Source organism: Symsagittifera roscoffensis, chromosome 1, assembly GCF_963678635.1.
Source record: "Symsagittifera roscoffensis chromosome 1, txSymRosc1.1, whole genome shotgun sequence".
NCBI lineage: Eukaryota > Metazoa > Xenacoelomorpha > Acoela > Convolutidae > Symsagittifera > Symsagittifera roscoffensis.
In genome coordinates, this window is record NC_087062.1 from 5,561,108 (window position 1) to 5,582,978 (window position 21,871).

Consider the following 21,871-nt stretch of genomic DNA (forward strand, 5'->3'; position numbering starts at 1 on the left):
AAGGGATTTTTCTGCACTTTGTCACAATGTAATACACTTTCTTCGAGGAGTTGTATCAATGTTTTTTGGAAAAAGTCTAAGTTTTCTATTACTCAAGAGTAAAGGATCTTAGTTTCTATGATTAGGCTATTTACTCTATAGGTTCGCTATTTTAAAAGAATCATTACTTATAATTTAACTAAATTTTTTATGTCGACTTCGAGAAAATATTTCTCAGCTACCCGCTATCAAGCTACGAAAGTAGAAGCACTCGACTGGAGCATTTGTAAGTTAATGCCATTTTCACTCTGTGTCCAGGACAATTATTTCCCAGAAAAAACTGTCCGAAACTCAAAAAATGGCCAAGACATTTGGCTCTCAGACAAAAATCTCCCCTATTTGTCCGAAAATTGTCCAGCTAATTGTCATTCAGATAACTTGAAAATTATTTTTTTAATAAATTTTTAGAACAGGAAAGATTATTTTGATAAGGCAGCGCAATTGTGCAATAAGACCAGAGATTTCTTCCAGTAGCCTATTAGAAACTCAAATAAACGAGGACTCAAATCACTTAAACAAACCTAAAGAATCATCACTTGGTTGACGCTTACGCCTAACGTAGTTATGACTGACTGTAGTAACATTAATATAACCCTCGAGTTTGTGTTCATCAATAGAATAACGTATGACAAAAAAATTAATGAAATGCTTGTTCATGATGCATACGCATAAATCAATTATCGAAAATTGACAGATGTCTCAATTTCAGAGCGATGTGTTTTGTCAAAATGAATTGACCATGCTCGTACTTTCCAAGGCAAGGTGATCAGAGTCATTTCCCAGAACCAGCCTAATTCAAAGAGTGAAAACTCAGAACAGCTCCTAAAATCCGAGAAGCTGTAGCAGATGAACCACCTCTGTAAACAATTTTTTCCGTTTAAAGGAACATAAACAGCGAAAATGCAGCAGTGATTCCAAACTATTCAGCCAATCAGAGAACAGTCAACAGAATCAAGAGGGAAAAACGACCAAAACTGCAGGATCCAAAATCATTAATTGGTCTTGATTATCCAGAGTTGCTGAAAGTGACACCCAGTGGCGAACTATTCTTTCATTTTGACTCTGGGCCAGATGATACTTAGCAAATTATCATTTTCACCACTCTTCCAGGACTGGATCTTTTTAGTGGTGCATCCATTGCTTCCATACAAGAAAGAAGAGACTTGTATTCGATTTTGAACTGTTTCGAAATAAAGTTTTCCCCAAAAGAGCAACCATTGATTTCGAAACAGCTGTCAAAAAGGCATTTACGAACCAATCCGAAAATTTCATATAAAAATATTACTTTTTCCAGATGTGATCACAAGGTCAAATAATTTCGGACCTTCTTGTCTGGGACACAAAAAATTGGTAAATTTTTATGTCTTAGGATAATTTTGTCAAGGACACAATTGTTTGGGACACAAATAGCTATGCACCATTTTTACTATATGCCCATCAAATCCCAAGTGAGAGGAAAGATTTGCAACAAAAATGAAAATAATCAAATCATAAAGTGCTTTTACAATACTTTAGTTCTTTTGTCATTTTAAAAGTCGTGCCACACGCCAAAATCAGACCCGAATGGCTTATCCGCGACAAGATTTGTAATTTGATAAAAGATTTTAAATTATAAGCTACAATTTTGTTTTGAAAAACGCATTGTTTGTTTTGACGAATCTAAATTATCAGTTTGTAAGATTTGAATTGCATATATCTTACAAAAAGCAACAAATTTTTGAAACTTGTTGCGTCGATTGCACCATGCCAGCCCTGGTTGCGACAGTCTCGTTTTTGTGTTTTTCGGTCTCCAAATTTTCACAATTCCAATTTTTGGACAGGAATAATCGGATATAACGAATTTTGACCACTAAAAATTGGATAAGCCTATATTTAGTCGCATACGTTTGAACATAAACCTCGGGTTTTGACCATGAACACCTTAATTTTGAAAAATTTGAACAATTTAATAGTTATCAATCATAATATTTTTGATTATGATGTTATTTGACTTTTGGGCTTTAAAAGTTTTTGCTAGTTGGTACGATTTTTTTCAGTTTGTAAGATTTGAATTGCATATATATTAGAAAAATCAACAAATTTTTGAAACTTGTTGCGTCGATCGCACCATGCCAGCCCTGGTTGCGACAGTCTCGTTTTTGTGTTTTTCGGTCTCCAAATTTTCACAATTCCAATTTTTGGACAGGAATAATCGGATATAACGAATTTTGATCACTAAAGTTTGGATAAGCCTATATTTAGTCGCTTACGTTTGAACATAAACCTCGGGCTTTGACTATGAACACCTTAATTTTGAAAAACTTGAACAATTTAATACTTATCAATCATAATTTTTTTGATTTTGATGTTATTTGACTTTTGGGCTTTAAAAATTTTTGCTAGTTGGTACGATTTTTTTCAGTTTGTAAGATTTGAATTGCATATATATTACAAAAATCAACAAATTTTTGAAACTTGTTGCGTCGATCGCACCATGCCAGCCCTGGTTGCGACAGTCTCGTTTTTGTGTTTTTCGGTCTCCAAATTTTCACAATTCCAATTTTTGCACAGGAATAATCGGATATAACGAATTTTGATCACTAAAATTTGGATAAGCCTATATTTAGTCGCATACGTTTGAACATAAACCTCGGGCTTTGACCATGAACACCTTAATTTTGAAAAATTTGAGCAATTTAATAGTTATCAATCATAATATTTTTGATTATGATGTTATTTGACTTTTGGGCTTTAAAAGTTTTTGCTAGTTGGTACGATTTTTTTCAGTTTGTAAGATTTGAATTGCATATATATTACAAAAATCAACAAATTTTTGAAACTTGTTGCGTCGATTGCACCATGCCAACCCTGGTTGCGACAGTCTCGTTTTTGTGTTTTTCGGTCTCCAAATTTTCACAATTCCAATTTTTGGACAGGAACAATCGGATATAACGAATTTTGATCACTAAAGCTTGGATAAGCCTATATTTAGTCGCTTACGTTTGAACATAAACCTCGGGCTTTGACCATGAACACCTTAATTTTGAAAAATTTGAACAATTTAATACTTATCAATCATAATTTTTTTGATTTTGATGTTATTTGACTTTTGGGCTTTAAAAGTTTTTGCTAGTTGGTACAATTTTTTTCTTCAAACTTTTACGCTAGTCAAGCGTTGTGCTAGCCGTTAAACCGCCCAAAACATTCTAACCTGTTTGATAATAAAATTTCATTGCAAATATGAGCCATAACATCCTCCAACTGCCTAAAACAATATCAATATTACGAAAACTTAGAAAAAAGATTTAAAAATTATAACTTTTTTTAACTTCTGGCGAGACACACTTAACTCATGATATAAATTTTGAAATTCTTTTTTAAGTGTTTAAGAAATAAGGGGGCAGCGCGCACCAAAAAACTGCAGTTGTTAGGTGAACATTTTCCAAAAAGTGCTTAAAAACGTCTTTTTGAACAATTTTTTTTAAATATTGCCTGCGGCGCAGAAAGTTAGGCCAACACAGGGACTTTTTAGTGCTTTGGGAGAGCTCGAAAAATCAATTTGGTCGCCCTATAAAAATGATTAACAAAACTTGACCATTTTTTGTCCCCTCGAGAAAATCTGCCCCCTCGAGAAAACTCTAGATCCGCCCCTGTTTGAATTATCCCAATTATCATTTATAGCGTGAGGCGACAATTCGTAACAAGCGACAATTTGTAACAGTAGATTAACACTGATTCACGCGCAGTATTTCTCTCGTGCCGGATGTAAGCGCAGCCGAGCGAAGCGGAGCAAGCGTATTCTACTTACCAATGCCTTGTTACGAATGGTCGCTTTGTTACGAGTTGTAGCCTGTTACGAATTGTCGCTTGTTTCGAATTGTTGCCTGTTACGAATTGTCGTCCTACCCCTTTACAGGGTAGCTGCGGTCAAACAGAACCCGATTCGTTTGATTTCAGTTTTTTGACGACTATCACTAAAATCGTTACTGATACTTACCATTTCTAGTCGGCATCTTGTGGAGGCTAGTCATCTGTAGTCAAAAAAATTCAAAATTACACAAATTGTTATTCATAAGCATGTGATTTACTGAAAAACTGTATGAAGTATAACTATGCAGTTTTTGATGGTTGAAAGAACACATACCTGACTTAAATTCAATTTGGATTACGATAAAATTGTTTTCGATAAAACTATTCAAAACCTGCAGCTCGTTTTTCAAAACTATTCAAATATGTTTTTGATTAACTATTCAAACACTGCTGCTCGTTTTTCAAAACTGTTCAAATATGTTTTTGATAAAGCTATTCAAAAACTGCAGCTCATTTTTGATTAAAAAAATTATTCAGAAACTGCAGCCAAGTATTTTCTTATAAAATTATAGAATTGTGTACACAAAAACTAAAATTGTGTACATAAAAGTGAAGTAACAGAAGTGAGCAGTACCAAAAAAACTAAAATTGTGTACAAAAAAGTGAAGCCGAAAACTGCTCTGTTGTAAAAACAACCGGTGCGAGAAAAGCGCAAAAATCAGTAATTGAGATCAAGCTTATTGAGACTGCCGTCGATAATTTAATTTGTATTTTTGCTCCAACGTTTGCAGAGAGTGAGCAAGATATAAAACAATCATAATATTAAATAAAATCGTAATAATCATAATAATAAGAATCATATGATTCTATTTTTTCCAGAATAGGTTCGCTTTTATCATTTCTTCAAATAAATAACCATCCTTAAAGAGCCCAGTGTGGGAGAAATTCATTAGAAAAATTAAGATTGTAGTCATACGAAACAAGTTACGGGTGGGGTTTTGTAACAATTTCGCCATTCAAAATGTTTTATTTTAAATAAATAAAGTTTTGCAAACTTCAATTAGGATGTCGTCTACAAGATTTAAACAGTGAGAAAAAATGTAGTATCTATTTTTAATGCAGTTCTGAGAGTTTGAAAATTGCCAAATTGTCATTGTTCTGGACTGATTGTTGCGCTCTTTGATTGTTTAATTTAAGATGATGACATTGCAAGTCGAATTGTTTTAATTTTTGAATTTTCTCGTGATCAAAATCGTTCCAAATTTAGGGAAGATAAATAATTCATAGGTTTTTTACTAAATTAGTTTGCGATTCAAGTTTATCGAACAATAGTGGATATTTGCACTGTTTTTTGGGTTTTTGCGATGTTTTTCCAATTTTTGAAAGTTTGGCCTATCGGATGCCTGCGGTACAGCGACAACTCGCAAGAAAAAAAAACTCGCAACAATAGACAATTAGTAAAAATTAAGGAAAGCGGCAACTGGCAAGTTTTTGAAGATAATTGCAAACTTTATATTCTCGGTGAAAATTTATATTAACCGGCTCTGAATTCCTACCCTCTGTTGGCAAGCTCGCAACACGTTGGCGCGACTGCGGCGGTGAGTATATTGCGAACTGCCTTTTACTGCGAGTTGTCTTTTATTGCGAGTTGACTTTTATCGCGAGTTATCTTTTCTTGCGAGTTGTTGCACTACGGATGTCTGCACCATCAAAATTGAAGTTGTCAATCGTCTCAGTATAACTTCATGGTTTAAAGAATATAGATTAAAAAAACAATTTTTTTCGTCAGAAAGATGTAATGCCAACTATAAAAAAAAACTCCTATTCACATGAATCCTTCCACAATTAAAAAAAATTCAAGCTAGCAACTTTTGTTTTTAAACTCAAAATTTAAAAAACCACGTGAACAACTCTTAGGATTTTCTTTTCGTCCCAAACTTTCGGCAGATTAATATTAGGTTAATAGTAATTTTACCTACTTTCGAAGTCAAATAGAATATTTTTGCTCGTTGCAGTTTTTTCTGCCGGCCATTTTTTCATTTTTAACTAGCCATTTGTGCAGAAACTTTACAGAAATAACTGAAAAGGGAGCGGTGGTGAAGTGGTAACGTCTCCTCCTCTCAATCGAAAGGTCGGGCGTTAGAGGTCCACCATGATCCGTGCTCGTTGATTGAGGGTGAAGCAACATTACCCAGCCCAGAAAATTAACCAAAAAATAGCATGTAGTTCTTAAACAAGGGCACAACAACGGTTCGCCGTGATGAGCTGTACAGCTCTTGTGTTGGTCCTTTCCCCCGTGGATAAATGGTCATAATTTATTGACGCCCACACCACAGTTTTAACAGTTATTTCACCTGCGATTGTTTGTTTTGAATTTATGGCGTTAGGAAGTGGCCATTTTAGTTGATTTTGAACACTAACACGCAAAATATTTCAACCTATCAATGCGTGAGCCTCGATTTAATCCGACTGAGAAATCAATTCAGTTTTCGATTTGACTTGAGAAAAGCTTAGAACTATTGATACTTTTTTTTATACTTTTTTGGACATATTCCAGCCTCAGACTGTGAAAAGTAAAAACGATGTTGAAAGGATCATTCCGGGAGAAATTCTGATGCATGGCTTAGAGCACGATCAGGACCACCCATCTGAGTTCATCATTGTTATGAGGCCAAACTGTGCACTGGATAGGCGCTGAGGCCGAACTGTGCACTTGGAATCCAGAGACAAGTCTTTAATTATTCTAAAATTTTGTCGGAATGATAAAAAAAAAGATCAAAAGAACAAATAAGGGACTGTCCTTGTTGCGGAATCCGCTAACAATTCACAATTTACACACTTTGGCATTGTAGTGATATGATGAGCTATGGACCATGTGGCCTCAATGATGCAGCAAAACTTCGGTTCTTTTTTTTAGTTAACCAGCCAGAGGCTAAACCCGGATGTTACTTGTTTAAGGTTAGCTAAGCTATGACTATCTTACAAGAGCTCACATTGTTGTAGGTGTTGGGATCGACGGACATGAGGCAAGATTCGGTTCGGACTCTTGGTACGACCCAAACTCAGGAACATCAGTGAAAAAAAATTTTTCCTCTTCGATCCAGGGACACTCAATTTTATTAGCCCCCCCTCCCTGTAACCCTCATCTGCTGGGACATCCTCTCAACACTAAGTAAGGATACCCGTGATGTTAATTTTCCTTACTGTACGCAAAGACCGGTGGCAATGGCTTCCCATATTTTTTTAAAAAAAATAGAGAGCGGCAATCATTGTGAAAACAGCTTGGGATAAAATTTATCACTAGAAGCAGTAATTGAATCTGCAGAAAAATCATCTGCAGGAACTAATTTAGCAATAGTATAAAAATTAACAAGGGCGAATGGTGACAATAAGAGAAAGATTCCACAAGATAGTGAATACCCAATTTTTTCATTCAAACAAAAATCTCGATTTTTTCATCCGAACAAACAGAACTGTGAATATAGTCTCATAATTACTGACTGGTCTTTGAAGCCAATAGTATCCAAAAAAGAAACCTAGAGCCACTGATGGCGATGTACCTAGCAGTAAGAAAAACTTCGCCCGTGATCTATCAAGAGCAAAATACCACCATAAAATGTATATGTTTAAAAACATAGATTCGAAAGACAACAAAAATCAATGGCTGTCAAAAAATCAATTTGAAGACAACAAAAATTTATTCAATTTTAACAACGGTCAACTATGGGAAGTCAAGACACATATATCTTTTCGAGATCGTAGATAGGTTCATCACGAGGTGAATGTAAAGGTAAGCTCAAAAAATGGTCCATGATGGGAAAATAACATCAGCCATCGAGATGGGAGACCCCTAATACCAAAACGTAGACTCCATACAGCTCCGGAAGCCTCTAAGCTCCATACAAGATGAAGATAGGCTCCATACGTGGTCAACAATGTGTTGACTTTTATCCCTCTTTAAGATTGGAGTTTCAGATGGCCGAGATGGATACAACTCCCGAAGGGCTCGTGAAGCGACAATTCGTAACAGAGGTGACAATTCGTAACAAGCGACAATCATTTAAGCGGCAATCACTTATTTATGCGCAATATTCCTCTCGTGCCGAACGTAGGCACAGCGGAGCGAAACTGAGCAAGCGCATTCTACTTGCCTGCTAATGCCTTGTTACGACTTGTCGCTTGTTACGAATTGTCGCCCTACTGACTACAAACACTGCACGTCCCTTCTGAATAGCGCAGGAGACTCAACAGAAAATGGAAGGACATCACAGATTATAGCTCAAGTCGGTGTAATGAGAACAATTGCTGCTTGATTGCAGATCAAATCGGAGATAAATCAAATGGAGCAACAGTTGATGCTGAGAAAAACCTGAAAGATTTTGGCTATCCGAGTGATTTGAACAAAAAGGCTCTCACCTTCAAGTGTTGATTTTCTGATTTCTAATCTTTTGCGTAGAACAGAACGACAAGTCTTCTTCTAACAAAACGACAAACGCTCTATCCGATCTTCTGCAATTATTAAGAAACCATCTGAAAATAAATCTCAATGAATCAAACATTGCAGCCTGTTATCCCTTGTATAGTAACCCCAAACCACCTATTATTGATAAATTCATTTTCAATTCAACTCCACTGATCGGGATATTATCCGGAGGAAAAAACTGTGGCTGAAATCAGTACGAACTTCACAGAATTTGCCAATCATTGTTGAGGAATGCCTTGAACCACGCGATGACAGATTAAAGTGGAAGTGAGGCATTTAGGAGTGAGCACCCACAACCAACTGTTGAAGAAAAAGACAACGACGACATTGCAATGGATATCAGAAACTGGGCGGACTGTCCAGAAACACCAAAACCTCCACCGATGCAGCTTAAGCCACGCACTATACCATATATTCGAAAAGAAAAAACCCACTGGCCCCCATTGATGAAGATCAGCGGAAAGTGCTAACTGAGAGCATCATCAAAGGATTGGTACCTGCAATCATCAAAGCCCTACGACCAGCAGAAAAATTAGCTCTAAACAGCTCTCCAACCAATGTGAACCTTCCATCACTTTTTAGAGGCGCTAATATACTGTCCTGAGGCTCCTCCTCATGTTATTTGTCTGTCTGAAACATGGCCTAAAATGGATGAAGATCCGCCAATTTTTCTGGTAAAAGATTACAAGGAACTTGAATCTAAAGAACGTGACTACAAAGGGGGAGGTGTGATGATACAAACACTTGAAGGATATTTGACTTGAAAGATATTTCTATATTATTGAACAACTCAAAATCTGCAAATTTGGATGTAAGAGGTTTCAGCTTAAACTTAACCCTTATTTACAAAAAAACCAAGAAACCACTAATTGCAGTTCATTGAAGATTTGGATAACCTACCCGAAAGTTTTTCCTTAGAATCCATACCGCATGTTTTATGTAGAGATTTCAATATTGATACATCAAAACAAAAATCTCAACAAATAAAAACACTAAAAAAATTGAAATAATTTAGCCAACACGCGTAACTGATCACTCGGCTACGTGTATTGACCACTTTGCCATCAAAAATTTAAATAATGTGGATGCGGCAGTTTTAAAGCATTAAATCTTCTGCGATCTTTATCCAATTACTGTTTACTTCCAAGTCCATTAAACAATCCACTTGAAATTTCTAGATATGTTTTTTTTTCGCACAAGATTGAGAACAAACTGAAAAATATCTTTTTCTGCTAGAACACAAATTGAGCCAACTAGTCGTATCGGATTATGCGAATGCATCCTTCAAAGATTTTAAAAATCTTTTCTTAGAGGCATTCATCAAATTTGCTCCAGTAAAAAAGAAATTGAATCAGAGAAATAATTACCGAGATGGTTCAGCAATCGCAATAAAATCTTAGGAACTAAAAAAATCACAAAAAAAATCTGATTAAATTATAAGGCAAACACAGAAAAAAAACATTTAATCAACCCGTTTTTTGCAACCCGTTCAGGATCTATCAAAATTTACGAACGCTTAATGTACAACAGGGTTTATACTTTTTTCGAAAGATTCCAGTTATTTTACGATCAACGAAAGAATACAGTTATTTTACGGAGGTGGGGAAAGAAATAATCGTAAAAAAAAAAACATTTTTTGTTTAATAAGGCTCTCAAATTTTGTAGCGATATATATTGCTGTCATTTGTTTATTTAGTTATATCAATTTATTTGGGCTTGAATGCATTTATTGTTCTTCTTCTTCTTTTTGTTCTAACCCTTTGTTTATCTGGAACTAGGGTGGAAAAGATACAAGACCGAGAGGAAGTGAAGTCTCTTGAGAATGAAATGGGGGTCCTCAGTTAACGGAGCCGAGAATGAGAAGATCAACTCATTGAGAAAGAGGTGCCATTATTCTGATCCGTTGGTTCGACTATAAATTGTGAGTTGTGGGACGCTGGTGCGACGTCTACGCTGAAAGACGAGGTCAAGAGGACAAGAGTTGCAATGATTCTGATTGAATTGAAGCTTGACGGGAGATCAAATGATCAGTTGGATTATGACTGGGAGCTAGAGTAGATTAGATCGCACAGCCTCTAACAAGAAACTAAGGGTGTCAGAGGCAAATAGTCATGTGATTGTTGTTATCGAGATGATTTCAGTGATGATGTTTTAGAGATTACGCATACTCAACTGAAATTACGAGTTAATTAGTAAACTACTGCAAACTACTGAAAAAATGTGATCTACCAAAAAAATGAAAAAATTTTGTATTCGGTTGTGTAATCATCGGAATGAGTCGATGGTGTATCATAATAAAGCTCTTCTAGTCGTTAATTGAACGACAAAATAAAAATTTTGAAAAATGTTCTAACTGTCGAGAGAAACCAGTTTGAATTTTTTTAGTCTATATTCAAGCAAATAAGTTGAGTGTGCAGCTTACAAAAGCTACGTTAGGTCTAATTTAAGCGGTGAAAACACAGTGTTGAGTTTTTTTTTTCAGTGCCCTTTAAGGAGTCAAAAATTTCAGCAAAAATAGTGAAAAAAGAACTTTTAAATTTATAAATTTTCGTTGACCAAAACTTCTTAGCATAAAATTTCCATATATGAAAAACTTCTGACCATACAATTTCATACAATTCCATACGTACAGAAAATTGTATGAAATCTATAAGATAAGCATTTTTCCATATGTGAAAATTATATAATAAGTTTTTTTTTTCCATAAACGAAAAAGTTGATTTTTTCTAATATTAGTTTCTGCAAAACTGTGAGTTGGGTTCGTAACCGAGCGCAAGTGACAAGTACTTTGTTTACTCAAAGCACCAAAGTATGGACTGTCTGTGCATGTATAATGAGTAGAAAAGCAATTTTCTTAAAGCTGTCTTTTACAAATGATGTAACGAAAGTAACGAACTTTAAACTTTTGGCAAAATCTTCTAACGATGTTTATTTTTGAAACTTGAAATCTCAAATGATCAAACAATGATCAAGGCATACACAAACTTACCATAGAAAAAATAGGAGCTTTCAGCGTTCTTGAAAAAAGTTATTAATCGAAAAATAAAAAAGTTTCAGCTTTAGTTTATCCAGTACTAAATTATACACACAAAACATTAAATTTTGCACGCAAAAATTTTTTCTTGAAAAAGTTTGTTTGAGTACAAAATTCAATTTGGTGTTGAAAAAAAAAACGAAAAAATCTTTGGAGCAATTCCAAAATTACTTCAAAATTACAAGTCGTCATCAAAAAAACGCTAGTCAAACAATTTCCATATAAGTGAAAGTATTTTTTTCGAGGAACAAAAACCTCGGTGTTTTAATCACCTAACTGTTTTAATTGTTTTAAATAGCCGCAGAAACTAGTTCGAATCTTTTTTCAATGATTTTTTGTATCTTGATGTATGGAATTGTATGATAAGCAATTTCGCAATTTCGGTGTATGGAGGTCAACCCGGGTTTTTAGTCAAATGTTTTTTAGAAAACACAGTTTTTTAATTGGCCTATATTCCTATGACTGCCGAATATTCTTAAGTCATATTAATTTGTTCGGATCTTCTTTTTAACATCATGCAGAAAAAACTATATCAATTTAACAAAAAAAATGTATTTTTCAAGACTATGGAAAACCTCTAAAACCGAAGTACCTCAAAAGGTTGAAAACAGAAGAAAAAATCATTTTTTCTTCTATTTTTTAGCCACAATGAATTTCTTCAATGAAATTATCAACCCATCATTTCACTGGCATACCGTGGAAGTGAGCTCTAATAACTTTTGTTTGATTTGTTTTACATGCGATCATTGTTCGTTTTTCAGGACCAAATTTTTTAACGAGATCAAAACTCTGCACTATTACTTTCTTTGATACTATTATTTTGTTAACTTAAAACAAGAAACAGCTTGCAATGTAAAGAAATTGGATGAGATGTTAAAAGAAAAGGGAAAGAAGCCTAAACATCTCAAAAAAATGTTTGTAAACAGGGAGCGGCGACGGCCAAGGAGGATTATCCAACAAAAGAGAAACATAGAGGTTAATTCATGATGGGTATCTTTTTCAACCAATAGTTATTGAAGTTCAGGGACTGAGATTTTTCGAAGTTATCTGTGTAAGAACCAAAAGCAGATAGTTTTTAGCACAAAATTTCCCTCGCACATCAAGTTGCGAACGCGGAATTTGTACTTGACATTTTTAATGATAAAAATAATCAATGATTAGGCTATAACTAATTACTATTCAATATCAAGTCAAGATTGTTTGAAGCCGCCTTTGCTGCTGCAACTGAAAACAAAAAACACTGGTAAACGTTTTTGATTGAAACGCCACACAACAATGCACTTAGAATAAGAGGAGACAGCTTGCAAATTAATTGGAAGAGATCCTGAAAGACAATACAATGGCATCCAAACAGCTCAAAAGATTTTAAAAAAATGAGCCTCATTGTTTTTTTTAATTGGTTCACAAAGCTCCTAAACTTTTTGATGAAAATAGAGTACCCGAACGGTTAAGATTTTTTAAAGACAAACTAACCGCTGTAATAAAAAAAACAGACAGGCTTGGGACCAACTGTCATCATCCTCAAGCTAAAACGCATCGCGTCTAAATGCGCAGGAAGCAAGGTTCTCGCAGAACGACAAATTTTTTCCGAGTTCTCAGTTAGGATGTAGTACTAAACCAGGAGCTGAATTTGCTAAACAATCCCTTAGAACTTTGATGGAACGTGATGACAAGCCAAAGTGCTCAATTTTATTAAAACTGAATTAAAATAAGGCAATTAAAATGCATGATAGGTAATATATAATGAATCACAATGTTTAATTCAACAGGAATTGTGCAAATACACTCAAAGCGCTTTCAGTAATACGAGATACATTTTCTACGAGATACCTTTTCTAAGGAAGTTGAATCTTTATCTCATCAGACGAAAAGGGACGAGTTACCCCGAGGACCCACCTATTTTTTGATACAATCCAGAGGTTTGGCATTAGATTAAACACAGCCACGATTTTTCTTCGGGGAACGGCAACGGCCAAAGCAGAATATCGCGAAATCCTCAAACAAAAAGAGCTAAATGCTGATGGGCATTTTTTTCAACCGAAAGTCTTCGAAATTTGGGGTACCACGGGACCTAGCAATGAGATTTTTCTCAGTCATCTCTGTAAAAACCAAAAATTGCTTAAGAAATCTCCCTCTCAAATCCGATTGCGAACGCCGAAAGTGAATTTGGCGCTGTTACTGATAAAAATACCGAATGACAAGCTAAAGCTAATTATGATAAATCAATGTCATTTACAAGATTGTTATGGCGCCATTCCTGCTTCAGCTAAAAACAAAAATATTGTCAAATAATTTAGAGTGAAAGGACAACACAACCACACAACCACACAACCAAGTATCTTTTTTAACATTGTTTTTAATGAAAACAAGTTTGTAAATTTCGTTTAGAAGAACGGTCTACCCAATTTTGACGAGTAACTTTTTATAACTTGTTAATCCGATTGTTTGCAGTATATGGATGATTTTTGTATACGCTTGTGTAATTATCTGAATGGGTAGAGTAATATATCATACTCAAGCCTTTGTAGTCGTAAATTGAATGAAAAGATCAAAAACTTGTCAAATAAACCCAATGGAATTTTTGATGTTTAATCTAGTTTCAAGCTAATTAGTTGAACGTGCAGGTTTACAAAAGCTTTTTGATGCATAAAGTTATTTGATGAGATTAAACTTTTTTTCGAGTAAAACTAGTTTTTACATTTTTTGCGTCTTTTCGGGAATCAAACATTTTAGGCTTCAAGAAATCCCTGCAAAAATGGTGAAACGAAAAGTTCATGTTTTTTTTAAGTCACTTTTCCACAAAAAAAAACAGATTTTCAATCGGCCTTGTCTAGTATAAAACAATCAAATATGCTTAACATCTGTGTTTGTTTTTTGATCAGATCTTCTAATCACACCTTGCAGAAAAAAACTATAACTTCATTTTCAAAAAAAATGTGTGTTTTAAGAATATGGTCGGAACAATTTGTGCTATTTGCAGAGTAACCCGTGTAAATCAAAAGATTGAAAATAGAACGAACAAAGGCAATTTTTTATTTTGGTTAGCCCCTCAAATTTCCTTCAGTGAAGTATCAAACCTTCAATCAGTGGCATAACGCATTAATCTCTACAAGTTTTTAGTTGATTTCATTCACATGAGACCATTGTTAGTGTTATAGGACTAATCTTTCTAATGGGCTTCTAGGCGCAACCAAATTTCTGCACAATTTCTTTTCAATTCTATCGTTTTGTTCAATTAAACTAAGAAATAGCTTGCAAAGCAAAGACATTGAATCAGGTGTTACAAGAAAATACAAAGGAGCCTAAAGACTCAAATAACAAGGAAAATGAAACTAATTAATCTTTAAATTGCTTACAAAGTTCCTAGAATTTATTGGTAAAAATTAGGATCTTTTTGAAGCAAAACTAATCGTAACAAAAAACAGACAGGCTCGCGACCAACTGCCACCAGGTTTGCTCTAAAACGTATCGGATCTAAACGCGTGCTAAAATGCATCGCATCAAAACGCGTGGGATTCAAGGTTTTCGAAGAACAACAAAAAAGGTTACCAACCTCAGTTAAAATGTGGAACTTTACCAGGAGCTGAAACTGCTGAACAACCCTTTAGATATAGCGTGCCAACAACACGAAGTGCTCAGTTTTTTTTTTAAATTGTTTTTGGTACGGCATTCAATTCGCTCAATAGAGAAACTATGCTGAATCACGTTTTTTCGAACCACCCGGAGTTGTACAAATATACTCATTCCGCATACGCTAAACCAAGTTATCTTTTTCAACGGAAGTTACATCATTATGTCGGAGGACGGAACACAACAAGTTGATCCCGATGCTCGACTGCTTTTTGCTGAAAGAAAAAAGACGCTAGTAAAAAATCTTCAACCCAAAGAAAACGTTTGGTGTTTAGATGTTGAAACCTAGCCGATGTCTACAAGATAATGCTCCGATACATTAAAAATATACTGATATCAGAAAAATACTATGATTTAAGCGCAAACCCACAAAAATTTGAGCTATGTTTTCTAGGACAGACCACAAATACACAGTACAATACAATTATAGGTCATTTTCGAAAAGTATGTTAAAAATCAAATTCAATTATGGAATTTTAATCTAGGGCTTGCCTCGCAAATCCTGTCAAACAGAACTGCTAAATGAAAAAATAGCAGAGCTGGAAAATTTCTGAGGATATTGAGAAGCTGGATTTTTGTGTTTTTTAATTCTTAAAAACTTGCTTTGTTTTTTGAGTATAAGTCAATGTTTTATTGCAAAGTGATTTTTTGGAAAAATACGATCGAATTTCAAGAAACTCTTTATGTGAAGTAACAATTGTAGAAATGAATGATGACCAACTTTTGCGGGCAGTTCTCCCGGTAGCCAAGGGTGGCTTGGGTGTATATTCCGCTCGCCTACTAGATTTACGCTTTTTTAGACTAAGCAGTAGGAGCCAAAGCTACGTTTTTGAGATTCTTGGTTTGGAACACGATGATGAAACATACAAAGATGCATTAAAACTTCGGTTTGATTCAGCAATTTGTGAATGAACTCCAGAAACTAAATCCCATAAAAAAATGGACGGATCCCAATTTTGACAAAGAAATTTCTCAAATGATTTTGACACTTGAACCTACGGATGTACAAAATTTCAATGCTTAGCAGGATGGGTTCGAATCGAAATGATTGAATGTCATCACTTGTAAGAATCTAAAATTGAAAATGTCAAATCAGCATCTTAGAATTGTAATTGGACTTCGTCTAGGTTCAAAAAATTGTGAAATACATAGATGCGTTTGCGGAAAAGATGTAACCAAAGATGAATGGCATGGCCTATTTTGACTCAAAACGCTAGGACTTTAAATTTGAATGCCCATGAAAAGCGAAGTCTGGGTTCCACTCACATCCCTTCTGTTTTGGAACCACGACACCTCCACAAGGCAGATCAGAAGCAACCAGACGATTTGACGCTCGTCCCATGGGCTGTCGGTAGGCAGATCTTGTCGGATGTAACGGTAAAGGACTTAGTAGCCTCTAGATGAATAAGCGCAGGCTCTGTTTTTAACCCCGGATTGGCCATCGCCGAGGCGGAAGATTGACAATCTGACCAAGATCTCGTTTTAATTAATGATGAATTTTTTTTCTACCTATAGCTTTGTAACATTCGCCCGGAAGTACATACCGACGGGGAAAAAAGCTAGATTATGAAGCGACTGGCTAGCGTCCAAACACAGCTTCACATGCTTTCAACCGTCTCTACCAAAGCCAGTTCTAGGTGTGGTCCATTAAAATTGGGTCGACAAAGCCATTACTATTTAAGGCCTCGGCAACTTAAATGCAAAAATAGCGAGCTCATGGCACGGTCTCAGTATCCCCAGACCACGAGGTCACTCTCAAAAACAGGGCCAATTTTTTATTATCATATTACCAATTGTTTTTGTTCAGTAGATAAAAATCATTATATCCGTCGGAGATGAACCAACCCTCTCCCTCATCTCCTACCTTCTCATACCCCGAAATTGATTTCGGTGTTAATTAAATTCAACTCAGGACATACGAGGAAGCTAAATGCTGTTAAAAATACAGTTTCAGTCGCTTCCCGAGACCCTTTTGGATTCTCGAATCTGGACGAAGAGCAGTCTTATCGTCACTCGGGAAGGGTAATAAAATCCTCCCGATACCCCTCCGAATTATCGGGAATTGCTCCGTAACGATTGTAGCGGCACAATCGTTACAATTCGGAATGTTCTTCTAACAATATTATCGATCGTAACTCCAAATGGTATGGTAGGTCTGTTTTCTAGAAGCGGAAATCTTTGCTAAGTTGATTTTCGCGCTTTTTCTGTAATCGCGAAAATAAAAAACGTCACGTGTTTTTACAATCGAATCTTTAGAATTTCACATATCAGCTAAAACCGACCCCTCCCAATTCGATCTGTTTCAAATAAGACCATTAATCTTCTGAAACAGCCAACTTCCACTAAACTGTTCCAATAAAATTTCAATTGAGTCATGCATTTTGACCGCCCTTCTGGTCGAATGTCACATTTTTGAAGTTCAGGGTGCGGCCGTCCCTAACACTGATATTTTTCTGAACATGCTTTAAATAATTTTGTGCTCGTGTACCGAGGAACCCAGGGCAGGTAGCTTTCCTAAGCAGATAATGTCCCTCGCAATACAGGTTGCGAACGCTGCCTGTTTACTCGGCTGGATTAATGATAAAACTAGTTTCCAATATATTTTTTTATTGTTTAAAGCCAAGGGGAAAAAAGCGCTGCTTTATATAAGTAAATGACAGACTCGTAGCCTAAAAACAGGTCAGTATTTTGGGTCACTTTCAACTCTTTATTCTGTGCAGGTGTTAGTTTTCTCAATCTGGTCGGCTTGATTCCCAACCATCTGACTCTCTTTTCTTCTATCCACAAAATACTTTACCCTTCCATATCTAGAAGATTGCGAAGATTTTGTCTGGATGATGTGATGAAAGTACTCCTGACTGTAACCTCGGTTACTATGATAACTCCGACCTTGTTATGCTTAATAAAACAAAAAAAAATCGTACCAAACTCCAAAAGGTGATCAACATTGCTGAAGCAAAATGGCTGGAATGGATGCTTAGGTACGCAAAATTTTGAATGATCTATGCGGAGAAGAAACTAGTGTTGCGGAACTTTACAGTACTGGGAAGAAAAAAGAAAATGGTACAAGACCAAGAACACTGATAGTCAAGCTGCCGATCTACTGGCAGTACCACAAGTTGAAGGACTCTTCTGAAAACGTCTTTATCTCCCGTGAACTAACGAAAATTGAACATGAGCTAGAAAGGAAGTTGCTAAAATGCCGATACGAACTTATTCATTCTGGCAGGTCGCAAAGGAAAACGCAACAATCCGCGGTTTGAAACTGTTTATAAACGGACAGGAACAAAAATTGGAATGACTACAAGCCGAATTTGTCATAATATTGCTTATTAATGCCAGGTCCCTCAAAAAGCCAAACGCCCTGTTACATTTACATAGAGACATATTAGACCAAAATGTTGACATCTGTCTTGTTTGCGAAAGCTGATTGGGTGTTAATGTTGATTGTTCCTTCATGCTGCCTGGTTACCACCTTGAAAGACAAAATCGAAGCCATAAGAACTCCAATAAGCAAACTGGAGGCGGAGTATGAGCCTTTATTAGGCACAACCTGTCGTACGCACGGCTACATCCTCTCGGTTCCGATCAGTGTGAAAATTTGTGGCTTGACTTCTTCGTAAATCCTCGTGTTTTACTCTGCTTACTTTACTTCCCTCCAGACGCCTGTAATGCGGAAGCAGTCTCCGAACATATTTTTTCCACGGTTGAGAAGAGCATGCAAATCACAGCCTACGGTTGCGTTGTCGACAAAGACCATATTTCGACTCATTGCAATTTGTATCTTCTTAACACCGATCCAACGCGCGGAGCACGAAATCTTCACAAATTTCTATGCGATGACCCGTGTAAATTCCAATGCTGCAAAACGTTTTCTCTTACAATATCAAGTGACCACTTGGGAGTTATTGCAAAAAATGTCAAATCCAAGCATTCTCGCAGCAAAATGGTTTTCCGAGACCAACGTGTTCAATTTAAACGAGCTTGCAATCTTGCATTTGATCAATGTGCTTTTTCTCAAATCCTGCACATAAATGACGTCAATCAGGCGGTTTCAGATTTGAGCCATGTCCTCACCTCGTATTTTAACCATTTCTGTCCATTGCGTCGGGTTTTTCTAGGAAAACCGAGCCGCCATTTGTCACACCAGTTGTAAAGATTTTGCTTAAAAAGAAAAACAAGCTTTTCAAGAAAAGCCGGGTTATTGATGCTTTAGCGGTTGCTGCAGAAATTCGCCACAAGATTTTTTTCGAATAACTCTCGGAACAAACAAAAGGGAAGCAAATCGTGGTGGAAGCAAGTCAACTATTATGTGAAACGTGAACAACCCGTCATTGAAAACCACTTCGACGCAAATGAACTAAATTTTCATTATAATCATATTAGCACTAATCTCGTAAACACGATGCCTCAAATCTATGACACACATGGTTACCAACTTCCTGTTGTTCATGTACGCCAGGTGTTTAATTACATATCAAAGTTGAAAAAACTAGTGTTGGCCCTGACGGTCTGCCGTATTGGTTATACCGTAAAAACTCCCATTATCTAGCAGAGCCCTTGACGCACTTTTTTAATCTGTTTTTATCAAGTACGGTTTTTCCTGAAACTTGGGCAATTGGTTGCATAAAGCCTATTGCGAAGTGCCCCGTCCATCTGAGTTTTCTGACTTGCGGCTTATTTGTCTGACTCCTATTATTGCTCGTGTGTTTGAGCGAATTGTCTTTGACAGCTTTGTATCTAAGCGATATCACTCAACACTGTCGAACGATCAGCTCCTACGTGCGTGCTTATCAAGCTACTAAACGATGTGTACTACCTCCGTTCAGAAAATGACTACGTTAGACTTATCACTCTTGATTTAAGCAAAGCGTTCGATTCTATTTCTCATCGTGCTATTATTGATGGACTTCTTAAGTCTCCTTATAACCCCTTTCTTTTAAACTGGTTCATCAGTTTTCTTTCTGGTCGCGTACATTCGACTCTTGTAAACGATCAACTATCTCGTGAACTAACTACCAGTCAAGGCGTTCCGCAAGGGACAGTAAACGGGCCACCGCTTTTCAACAGTGGTAGAAATGACATATCAGTCACAACTGAGTGGTAAAAACGGCAGATCAATGTAAAATAAACTCCAGAAGCGTTTTCGACATAAAAGTCATCATCAGCCAGTCTAAAAAACAAAGCACCTGTAAAACCGGAATGGAAATGGATGTGAAGAAATTACAAAAAATGTATAAAAACTAACATTAAAAAGAATATAAAAATAGCATCAATTAAGACCCGAGTTAGTCATGTGACCAAAACAAACGGACTTAAAAAACCTCACAACTTGACTGTGAGGTACCGCAGCCGGTATTCCTCGCTTGTGTTGAGGGCAGGTCTTCTCCTCGAAATATAAAGCGCTTCTAAGGTCAAAAGTTTATTCGTGTCTAAGCTTCTGTCTAAAATTCTCGCCTCAACTGCAGCCTTGTCTGCTCCGCATTCTTTTAGATGACTACCCACCGGGGCAGAGTCCCTAAGGTGTTCAATTTTTCGGGTGATCAGGAGTCGGACGATCTGTCCAACATAGCAGGAATTGCATCCTGGACAACATATCTCATAAACCACCCTACTCGTCAAATATCTAGGGAAATCTGTTTTCAAAGTGGGAAGACAGGTTCTGAGTTTGCGGGTCGTGAATATCGTAGAAATACCACAGTTTTGCAGCCTTTTCACGAAAATATCAGACACTTTTCCTCGATACTGGAGCCGGACAACTGGTTTCTCGATACTTTCAGGCTTTATTGAATTGGTTGTTGCTTGTGTGGTCGTGTCCTGGTTTTCCTTGATTTTAAGAAGAGAATCTGTCATTATGGTTTCATAAAAAGCCGGAGAAAACTGATTTGCTTCCCAATCATTTTTTGCTTTCCTCAAACCTTTATCAATGGCCTCCCAAGTGGAAGTCGAGTGATCAATTCTGTGCAAGGTGCCCTGAACAATGTTTCTTTTGTATTTTGTTGGCGCACAGGCGTGCGCCAACAAAGACGTTGTAGACTTACTGACATTCCTGAAAGACGTTGTAGACTTACTAAATTCGCTGACGGTTTCACCGCATTGTCGGAAGTCCCATAGGTGAAAATGACTATGCCTGTGATGTTATTAATGCACTCGAAGTCCAGCTTAACTCAAAAAACTTGACGCTGAATCACGGTAAAATAAAAGAGGTTCTGTTATCGTTTAAAAATGTCAATAGCCTAGAACTATTCCTGGAGTTGAACGTGTGACGTCGCGAAAGATACTCGGTGCATTTTTGACGAAAATCTGTCGTTCAAGGAGCTCATTACTGCTATCTGCAAAGCCGCAGTCCCATGTCTATATCTTTTGTTGCGCCTCAAACGTCTGAACTATAACGCGGAAGAGCTGAAATTACTTTATAATTCTTTGGTGATATCTCGACTATCTTATCGCGCGTCTGTTTGGGGTGGTACCTATTCATATTTACGAGATCAAATAGACCGAGTTCAGAACAAAGCACAATTTTTTGGTATTATTGACGAAATTGAATCTATTTGCGAAATTATCCGCAAATCTGACCAGGCCTTGCTGCGCAAAATAACCGAGACCGGGTATCTCCATCAGCTATATTATCTCCTACCACGCAGAACGGATTATGCCGCGGATACGCTGCGACACAGAAACGCTGGAGTTATGAAGACTAAATTGGAAAAACAACTCTGTACTTTCCCTTCGAGAGTTTAAAGAGGAGTGGTCACTTAAATTTGTAAATATGTATTGGATGTATTATCCGATAAAAATAAAAGTTTTTTGTTGTTGCTGTTGTTGTTAGTTATGAAAAGGCTTTATTCTCTCCAATTACAGGTTCGCAGCGAAAACTTACTGATGTACATACAAGA

The 21,871-nt window shown here is 36.4% G+C and overlaps 1 protein-coding gene across 1 annotated transcript in view; it reads left to right on the plus strand.

The window, feature by feature from the left end:
* Positions 1-21,871, plus strand: part of LOC134842953 (uncharacterized) — a 319,805-nt gene that overhangs the window by 275,061 nt on the left and 22,873 nt on the right. The window lies entirely within an intron of this gene.